Below are 11,099 nucleotides of genomic sequence, written 5' to 3' on the forward strand. Positions count from 1 at the left end.
TGTAACAGTAATTCTCAGGGAGACATCAAAATCTTCTAGCACCTTAACATATTTTCAGTTCTTAAAAAAAGGGAAGTGGGAGTGGGGTCTAGGAGAGAACTTAGCAACTTACAGAGGGTTTTATGAACAACAACTTGTTGAGAAGAAAAGGATGACTGCTGGTTTGTGATTTCTTTAAAGTTTACTCACATTTGTAGAGCCCGAAGGGCACCGTGTAAAGAAGATAAAACAAAAGCTTGGATGCCACACAAGATTAAATAACTTGGCAATCGAGATAAGAGCATTTAATCAATGGCAAACCAGCTTCACGAAACAGATCAGATCACAGTGACTGGAGGAAACTGCACAAAGCCCATGAACGATTGCTTACCTTTCTGAGAACAACAATGATACAGTCATCATATTTTGCATTTTCATAGCTACTTTGATCATAAATTTCCCAACTCTTAGCATATTTTAAGATATTAAACTTTCTAAGATAGATGTGACTTCAATCAGAATTTTATAAAGGATAGGCTGCATGGATTTTTGTTGGAGAGAATGCAAGATGAGTCTAGATTAGAGATACTTTTGAAAACATCCCACAGCTCAACCCTCGTGGAGTACAGGCTTATATTTTATGTAAAAGCCAAGAGAGTTTCAAGATAATCAGAATCCTTACTAGACATTAATGATACTTCCACACAGACAGAGATGTTGAAGTTTTATTATACGTGGGATGCTGTGTATTAATCACTATAAATATATAATAAGTCTTAAGGCAAGAAATACCAATAGTAGTAACATAGGAGTAAAAAAATTGCAGGCATAATAGCAAATGTCATTCTTTTGTATACCATAAGTCATTATAGGCATATATGATGATAAATTAGGCATTGGTATGTGGAGTAATTATACACTAGTAGTTACTAGTTGTGATAAATCCTTAATAAAGGTATACGAGTAATGATTCATTAATATCTCCTTCTTAAAAAATATTTCACACATACCCATAATTGCAAATAAATAAATTATTCCTCATTATAAACATATGACATGCACCAAGACATTTGTAATGTGTATGAAAAACAATTATTCTTAATAAGGCCTTAAACTGGTTAAAAAAGGAAAAAGCGTGGTAGGTTGGGAAAAAACAATTTAGTTTAGTTTTTCTACTAAATGGCTAAAATGTTATAGATGAGTAGGTAGAAAGAGGTAAATTTCCTCCTTTCTAATAACTTCAATTAGGGACAGAGTTTATATGCAATGTTTTTCATTTGAGGCTGTGTATGAAGGGAACCAAAAATATGCTCAAAATGTACTTCCTTGGCATATTTCAAGATGGCCATTCAAAGAAGCTAAAAACACAGGAATAGCTGAAAAGCTGTCCCTCATAGAAGAGATTTGCATCTGCAGAAGAAATTAACAACAGATACACACAGGCTTTCTCTGAATTCCCTCTTTGATCTAGGACAGATTATCTCATAGAAAAAGAAGACAAAAGGTTTGACAGAGAAACTGTTACCACAGACTGCCATGTTTCCTTTCTGAGAGCTGCTACATGTGACCATTTCTGTGCATAACAAGACCACCTTTGCTCCATGCCTTTCCTCCACCTCTCCATCCTGTAACTTCTCTTGCCATTCTCCAAGTCCGTACTTATTCTGTAAACTCTGGATGATAAAAAAAAGTTCGGCCATCTGGCCCTTTCTTTGAGTTTTTCTGTTTTGTATGACTACTATGGACATGAGTGCATGTAATAAATGTGTGTTCCTTTTTTCCCAATGGATTTGTATAAATCAAATAAAAAATTAAAATATTTTGTATGCTCAAAATGCTTGATTTGAATCCCCTGAAGGGCTCATAAAAGGAAGTGCTATACGTAGTCTAGTGGTTAAGATTCCATTCCTTTAATGTTGTGGCCAGTGTTTGATTCTTGGTAAGCAAACTAGTCCTTTGGAGGAAGAAAAAATAAGGTCTTTATAAGACTAATTTTATAGAACAAATTATCACAATTTCAGAAAGGAGGGAAAGGAAATTCTTTTTACTTCTACATGTATAATACATTTAATTTCCCTTATCTAATCTCTGGGGAAATGGATCTTTACTCTGCCCTGATTTTCCTTGAGGACAATATTTTGTACAAATGTGAATCCAAAAAGAGTACTGTTTACCTCCAGTTATTAGAACATGTGCTTTGGATTTATGAGTTATTTTGACTGATAGATGTATCCCATTCTTTTATTATTTCATCTTTCTTATGATGAAAAAATATGTTTTTTAAGAGTTTTATAGAATGAAGAAGATAATGAATTAGTTAAATGATCTACTGCACACCTAAACTCTTAAGTCTCATCAATGACCTGAGTACAAAAGGTAACTTAGCAGCAACTTGTGGCCAAATACAGCTCTAGTCATTATCATGGCAATTTATTTTGGAGAAAAAATGTTACAGAATTTTTGAAAATATGGCGGAAAGGGAGCCAAAACTGAAGAGGCTGACTGCAATATAATTTAAGCAACCTGCACAAACAGAAATGCATCCAATGTTTAAGGAGTAAACAATGCTTAACTGTGATGTGCTGATTGCTGCATGTTTCCATACATTCCACACATTCCTCAATGTATGCCAAGGTCAAAGACTTCCTAGAGGACAAGGCATGGTGCGTTCTGTAATGTAATATTAACTAAAGAATGCCAGATAAATTACAAGAAAGTAGCAAGCAAGAAAATAGCCACTAAAGAATTCCTATTTTGTCCTTGCACATTAAGGGATAGATACTACTTTAACACTTTAGTACCCCTTTACATTTATTTGTACCCCCTTTACATTTATTAACAGAACCTGACTTTTATTCATGTAATTTGTTTCAGGAACTCCTCCCCAGGTACAAAAAAAATCATCATTCTTTATAAAGTAGGGTACAGAACAAGAAAGAAACAGACCGAGTTTATGCATGCTGTGACATCAATTTTGAGACCATTTATCTTCCATATTCATACTGTTGGATGTCAATGCTTGCTCTACAGCATTGCCTTCTGTTTGTTATCCTATGTCAAGTCCTGACATGAAAGTGACTAATGCCATACATAAGAAGAAAAAAATTAAGACCCCTGACTGTATCTGAATTTTAAATAGCTTTCTTTATACCATCCATGTTCTCCCTGTACAAGAATAAATGAGCATTTATAATACACTTACCAATATGTAACAAGTTTAAAATATGTCAATTTAAGTACAGATTTTTAAAAACATAAGCATGTTAAATATTAAATACGTGGGTTCAAATAGTGGTAAAACAAATTGTAAAATTAGTCAGCATTTGTAAATTTATAATCTTATTTATTTTATCAATTAATATATGGTTGCATATAGATACAGATTTATTTGGGGCTTTAATTATGTATACATACACACATTTATGATTATATGATTGAATACAATATGTGTTTAATAGTATTATTTGGAAAGATTGACAATAGATTATGAATTTTGTTTTTCTGTAACATATTTCCCAAATTTTCTGAAGTAATATCCCACAAGATTTTTTTAGAAAAGAAAATTAAACCATTTTTTAAAAAACAAGTAAAATGTATACTTGTATAAAAATGTTACCTAGTGCTAATGTCAAAGTTTTCAGAAACTTTAGGGGGCATTCTGAAAGAATAACTCCATATAATTGTTTCAGATAACAGTGCATTAAATCATTTTCAATATTACAGAAAACACAAAGATAAGTTTACAGGTGTAATTATAAATTTATAATTACATATCTCTAATTGGTGCTTTTAACCACCTACTGTGTTGTGCTACACCTGTGAAAAGGTTACACTCCAACATTAACTGGAAGCCATTTGATTTGGTGGTGAACTGGAGTGTTGCATTGATAGAATAGGCAGAAATTTTATGTGAAAATCATCTTAAAGTTTTAGAGCTACTAACTGAAAGTATGTTTGCAAATACAATCCCCATAATCCCTAAGTCCAGCAAATGAAAGAGGGGTCATTGCAACTTTTTAAAAGACTGTATACACATCATCTAATTGTTCAAATATTTTACTTGTTCTAACAATACAGAAAACAATTCTGTTTTCAATATTTATTTAAGAGAATGTAATGAGAATACTACAATAATTTATTTGACTCTAAATAACAATTGGGTTAAAAGTCATGTATTATTATTATAGTTTTAATTTCACTAATACATACCTGCAAATTGGTGCCAGCAAAAACCTTTCTAAAACTTCTTTATCTGATAATTTATAAAATTCTTGAAATCTTCACATCACTGTTGTGAAAATTATCCTCTTCAATGTACTGATATTAGCTAATGTAATAACACTCCAGTATATCTCTAAATATAATTCTCTGATAGTCACTCAAGTCATATCAGTTCAACATTCTATATTTGCCTCCAGACTCTCTCTGAGCCAATGTCGTGTATCTGGTTGACTATTATTTATTCATTTGTTTTTTCCTCTTTAAGTTCAAGGTCTGCATTCTCTGGAAAGGTTTTTAGATATCCTCTGTGACTTAGGGTTCTGTGTGTTACCTATTATCACTTAGCATGCATTGTATTACACTTTGTTTTAATTTATGACATATAGGTAAGCTCTTTGAGGCTGGAGATAATTGACTACTTTTTTTCTCTCTGGTTCATCTGTGACTACTTATAAAGTCACTTCAGAATCTGATACACTTGCAAAATTTGTTTAAAATAATTAAACAGCATTATTTGAACACAAAATTCTTCTTTCAGCTAGCACTTTCCTCACACTGATCAATATTACTCTTTGCCCTAAAAGTATGATTTTTCAGTAACACTGGATTTAATATAAAGGAACATATACATAGATAACCATAATATAAATATATAAAAGATTAATTATTTGTATATACATTGGAGGCTGTCTTTGTTACAACAGACACCTACCTGTTACAATTTTAATGATACACTTTTAACATTAGTTTTTAAACCACTAGATTTATTAACTAAGTAAACAGATCCCTGTATACATTTCAGTTTCAGTATCCCTAATGTAATTTTCATTTCGTGTGGGGCTTATATACCCCTTCAAACATTTTAGTGTGTTTTCTACATGGGATTAAACAGTTCAAATGAGGTATTTGTCAGCATTTTATAATTCTGAGGGATTTCTGTTATTGTAGTTTGTTTGTTTTTGTTTTGTAGGGTGTCAGTCTGTCACCTGGGCTGGATTGCAGTGGTGCATGCCCTTGACTCACTGAAATTCAACCTCTTGGGATTAAGCAGTCCTCCCACATGAGCTTCCCAAATAGCTGGGACTACACATGGCATATGCCACCATACCCAGATAACTTATTTTTTGTAGAGGCAGGGTTTCTGTTACCCAGGCTGGCCTCAAACTTCCGGCCCAAAGTGATCTTCCCACCTCGGCCACCCAGAGTGCAGGGATTACAGGTGTGAGCCACTGCTTCTGCCAAGGATTTTAAAAATAGGTATATTTCTCTTTTAATTTTTCTATTGAAATTACCACAGCAGTTATATCGTCACTGTCATTATCAATTTCTCCACCTATCTGTCCATAGAAGCTATTCTTTAAGTTTTGAGCATTTCATATATTTCCATTTTCTTCATAGAAACTATCTTTTTATTTTACCTTCCTTACAGAATTTTATTTTCATACTTGAAATACCTTGTATACTTTGAAGTGCTCAATTTAGTAATTCTCTTAACAAAATCTCTTTCCCTCTCAGTCATTAGACAGATAGACAGACAGAAAGACAGACAAATAGACAGATAGTATATTCAGTCAGGATTTTCCCCAGAAGCAGAACCAACAGGATGTGTGTGTGTGTGTGTGTGTGTGTGTGTGTGTGTGTGTAAAGACAGAGACTTATTTAAGGAACTGGCTCACTTAATTATGGATGGAGGCCAGCAAGTCCAGAATCTGTAAGTTTCCAGGATACACCTATAGGCTAGAGACCCAGGGATGAGCAAATGCTTCCATTTGAGTCCAAAGACAGACTTGAGGCTGAATTTCTTCTGTGAATCTGTGTCCAAATGTCTTCTTTTCATAGGGACATGTTTCATAAATGACCAAATTTTTACTTAATTACATCTTTAAAGACCATATCTCCAAACACAGACACATTCTGAGGTACTGGGGATTATGACTTCAGTATGAACATTTTGCAGGATAAAGCTCAGCCTATAACAGATAGATAGACATAGATACACAGTAATATAAAGAGATAAACAGATACAAACTGAAATTTAATTTTATATATCTAATGTTTTGAATATATATAACCAAATACATGTTGAGATATATTGAAAATTTATCTAAATGAGATGAAAACAGTTTAAAAAATAATATGTTTCTATATAGAAATGTTGCTTACTCCATATATTTTACAAAGTAGTTTTAATAGGTCAGACTTAAGATAAGATTAGGATTCAAGAATAATCTATGCTAAAGGCCGACTCTGGACTCAAATTAAGAAAGGTGAAAGTTTGTGGGGAACCAGATTTCTTGTATCATATAGGATTTTTAAATCTCTATAATATCTTGCTGTTCAAGAAAACGTTAAGACAAATATTTTTCTGGGAGAAAAATGCTATGGTGACCCACCCAAATTGTTATCAGCTAGTAATAGTTCCTCTGTCACAACAAAATTTATGTTGTTGTTCTTACTCTCTTCTTGCATTCAAAGTCCAATAAGCTTCTGGGAATGGTTATATCGAATTCTGTAATTAAGAGAGAAAGATAGACTGTTTAATGGAGGAAAAACATGAGCAACAGCAAATGCATGTTCTTACTATCCAGGAGGTATCAGTAAAACCACAAACTCCAAGTTCAAAATTATTTAGCTCAATCGTAATATATGTACTATTTAATTATGTTAACATTTTAATCATAATTTTGTTACATATTTAGCAAGCATCTATAAATTATATAATTCCCATCTAACAAAATCTGGATAAAATAAAAACAAGCCACTCCCGTACTATTTTTTTCATTTGGGGCACTTCGAAAAACATTATCATCTCTTAGATTTCTCTTTTTTAAGTTTAACTATCCAGCTGTTATTCTAATTAAGTCTACCACAGGCAAGGATCTGGTATTCCACACCTGTGGAGAAGATTGTGGTGGCATTTTAATGACTTAATAGAGCTTGCAGAAATGGAGGCTAGTGTGAATGCTAGCAATGATTAGTTCAAATTAGTGCCAAAGCTGTCAATTTCCAATTAGGAGATGTGTTTGTTCTTCAACAATGTACTACCACAAATTGCGTGTTTTGACACTGTTAATTCATCTTTTGCCACCTGATAGAAATAACTCAAATGGCTCCCAGTAATCCCTTCTACAACAGAGTTATTAAAGTTAGACACAGCTGGATATCAAGTTTAAAACCAAAGAAAATACATTATTCTCAGGAAAAATATGGGATGAAAGAATAATTTTTTTCAGCAATGTTCCAAATTTTTGGTATAATTGCATGTGAAGGATGTCAGAAGTACATAGTTGTAAGCACTAAATGTTCTATTTGATAGGGAATTCTGGTGTGGTTGATGTGATTAGATGAAAAGGAAAAAATAGGAAAATTACAGTGCCCAGTGATAAGAAATCTTTTAGCAACTGAAAGACAAGTAAATACAAAATTGATCTTTCAATAAAGTATCAAACTATTTATTAATTTTTACACAGATAATGTGCAGAAAAATGGATGCAAGGTTAGAGAAAATATGAAAAAGATGGATTGATAATAAAAAGAAAACATTTTAATTTATAATGTCTATCCCTAAAGAAGATTATATCTGCTCTATTTCATAATATTAAGAACTACTTATGATTATTGAGTAGTACAGGAATGCCTTGCCTTATTGGATTTCACTTATTGTCCTTCAAGGATACTGAGGGTTTTGTTGTTGCTTTTTTGTTTTTTACAAATTAAAGGTTTGTGGCAACTCTGCTGGCTCCATTTTTCCAACAACGTGCTCGGTTTGCGTCTTTCTGTCACATTTTGATAACTCTCAAACGATTTTAAACTTTTTTCATTATTATTATCTATTATGGTAATTTGTGATGAGTGATCTTTAATGTTGCTAAGGTAATTGTTTGGGGCATCACACACCACACCCATGTACAACAGGAAATTTAATCTATAAATGTTGTTTGTGTCCCCAGTTTGCCACACACCAGCCTCTCCTCTGTCTCTCTCCCCTCAGGCCTTCCTATTCCCTGAGACACAACATTATTGATATTAAGCCATTGAATGACCCTACAATAGCCTCTTAAGTGTTCAGGTGAAAGAGTCACATGTCTCTCACTTTAAATCCAAAGCTTTGTGAAGAAGGCCTGTCAAAAGCCAAGATGGAGGCCGGGCACAGTGGCTTACACCTGTAATTCCAGCACTTTGGGAGGCCAAGATGGGCCGACTGCTTGAAGTCAGGAGTTTGAGACCAGCCTAGCCAACACAGTGAAATCCCATCTCTACTAAAAATACAAAAATTAGCCAGATGTGGTGGCTCATATCCATAATCCCAGCTACTTGGGAGGCTGAAGCATGAGAATCACTTGAAACTTGGAGGTGGAGATTGTTGTGAACTGAGGGTGATGCTCCAGCCTGGGTGAGAGAATAAGATTCTGTCTCAAGGAAAAAAAAAAAAAAGCCAAGATAAGCCAAAAACTAGATCTCTGGCAATGAATAGTGAGCCCAGTTGGAAATTTAAGAGAAATATTTTGAAGGAAATTAAGATAAGCAAAAAAGTCTCATTGCGATCCTGAGAAAATTTGAACGTACTGGTTGGAAGATCAAATCCACCATAACATTCCCTTAAGCCAAAACCTAACCCACAGCAAGGTCCCAACCCTCTTCAATTCTATGAAGGCTTAGAGAGATGAGGAAGGTACAGAAAAAACATTTGAACGTAGCAGAGATTGGTTCATGAAGTACATGGAGAGAAGCAGTCTCCACAAGATAAAAGTCCAAGATGAAGCAGCAAGTCCTGATGTAGAAGCTGCAGGAAGTTATCCAGAAGATTTAGCTAATATCCTTGATAAAGGTAGCTACACTACACAACAGATTTTCAATCTAGATTATGCAGCCTTCTAATGGAAGGAGTTTCCATCCAGGACTTTCAGAGCCAGAGAGGTGATGTCAATGCCTGCCTTCAAAGTTTCAAAGAACAAGCTGACTCTCTTGCTAGAAGCTAATGCAGCTAGTGACTTGAAGCAGAAGCCAGTGCTCATTTACCTGTCAGGAAATCCTAGGCCTTTAAGAATTATGCTAAATCTATTCTGCCTGTACTCTGTAAATGGAAGAGTAAGGCCTGGATCACAGCACATCTGTTTACAACATGGTTTACTGAATATTTTAAGCCCAATGTAAAGATCTACTGCTTAGTAAAACAACAACAACAACAAAAAAAGCCCTTTTTAAAATATTACTGTTTGCTGACAATGCACTTAACACCCAAACACTCCAATATCCAGGGATATTAGCATTGTTTATATGCCTGCTAACACAACATTCATTCCTAATGGATCAAAAAGTAATTTCAAGTCTTATTATTTAACAAATACATTTTATAAGGCTATAGCTGCCACACATAGGAATTCCTCTAAGAGATCTGGGGCAAAGCACATTGAGCATCTTCCGGAAAGAGATCACCATTGTAGATCCATTAAGAACATTTGTGATTTAAGGGAGGAGGTCAAAATATCAACATGAATGGTAGTTTGAAATAAGTTGATCCCAACTATCATTGATCACCTTGAGGGGTTTAAGACTTCAGTGGAGGAAGTAACTGCAGATGTGGTGGAAATAGCAAGATAATTTGAATTAGAAGTGAAGCCTGAAGATGTGGCAGAATTGCTGCATTCTCATAATAGAACTTGAATGGATGAGGAGTTGCTTCTTTTGGATGAGCAAAGAAAGTATCTTCCTGATACAGCAAGACAATCTAGACTTGCTGAAGATGCGGTGAACATTATTGAAATGACAACAGAAGACGTAGTTGGGGAAGCAGTAGCAGGGTTTGAAAGGATTGATTCCAATTTTGAAAGAAGTTCCACTGTGAGTAAAATGCTATCAAACAGGGCATGCTGCAGAGAAATATTTCATGAAAGAAAGAGTCAATTGCCATGGCCAACTTTACTGTTGTCTTATTTTAAGAAATTATCACAGCTAATCCCAAACTTCAGCAACCACCACCCAAATCAGTGAACAGCCATCAACACTGAGGGAAGAACCTGCACCAGCCAAAAGATTATGAACTCACTGAAGGCTAGGATAAATGTTAGCAATTTTTAGCAATAAAGTATTTTTAATCAAATTATGTATATTGTTTTTAGACACAATAATATTACACACTTAGTTGTTTTAGACACAATGCTACTGTATATTTAGTAACTAATAAGCTACAGTATAGTGTTAATATAACTAGTATATTCACTGGGAAACAAAAAGGTTTGTGTAACTTTGTGAATGGTAGAAAGGATCCGAGTTACCGGTGGTGAATCTGTACCGATCTGCAGCGACCTCCATTCTTGCCTCCTCAGAAGAAAGTTTGACTGAGGGGTATAAGGCAGAAAAAAGAGACCGAGGCAAGTTTCAGAGCAGGAGTGGAAGTATGTTAAAAAGCTTTAGAGCAGTAAAGAAAGGCTAGTACACTTGGAAGAGACCCAAGTGGACACTGAGAAGGTCAAATGCAGCGTTTTACCTTGATCCTAGAATGTTATAGACCAGCCCACTTCTGGCATCTTGTGCCCCTTTCCCATGAATCTTCCCTTAGGGTGGGCTGTCACAAATGCAGTGCCCGCCTTACACTTCGGAAGTGAGCATGCGCAGTGTGCTGAGGAAGTTATAGGAAGTTCTATGCATGTCCATCTGAGGCTTTCTTCCCTTTTTTCCAGTGGCTGTTCCTGAAAAGTCATACTCCTCCATTTTGTCGTTTAACGTTCATGCCCCGGGAGTTACCTCTTCCTGGCATCTGCATTCAATTAATGCTTTAATGCGACAGCTGTGGACCATCATGAGATTGTCACTCCCTGGCACTGACTGCCAAATTATCATTTTTAGAGAGGCAACGTGATAACTGTCAAACCGTAATCCAATGATCACCTTACAGTCCT

This window comes from Papio anubis, chromosome 5 (assembly GCF_008728515.1).
Source record: "Papio anubis isolate 15944 chromosome 5, Panubis1.0, whole genome shotgun sequence".
Taxonomy (NCBI): Eukaryota; Metazoa; Chordata; class Mammalia; order Primates; family Cercopithecidae; genus Papio; species Papio anubis.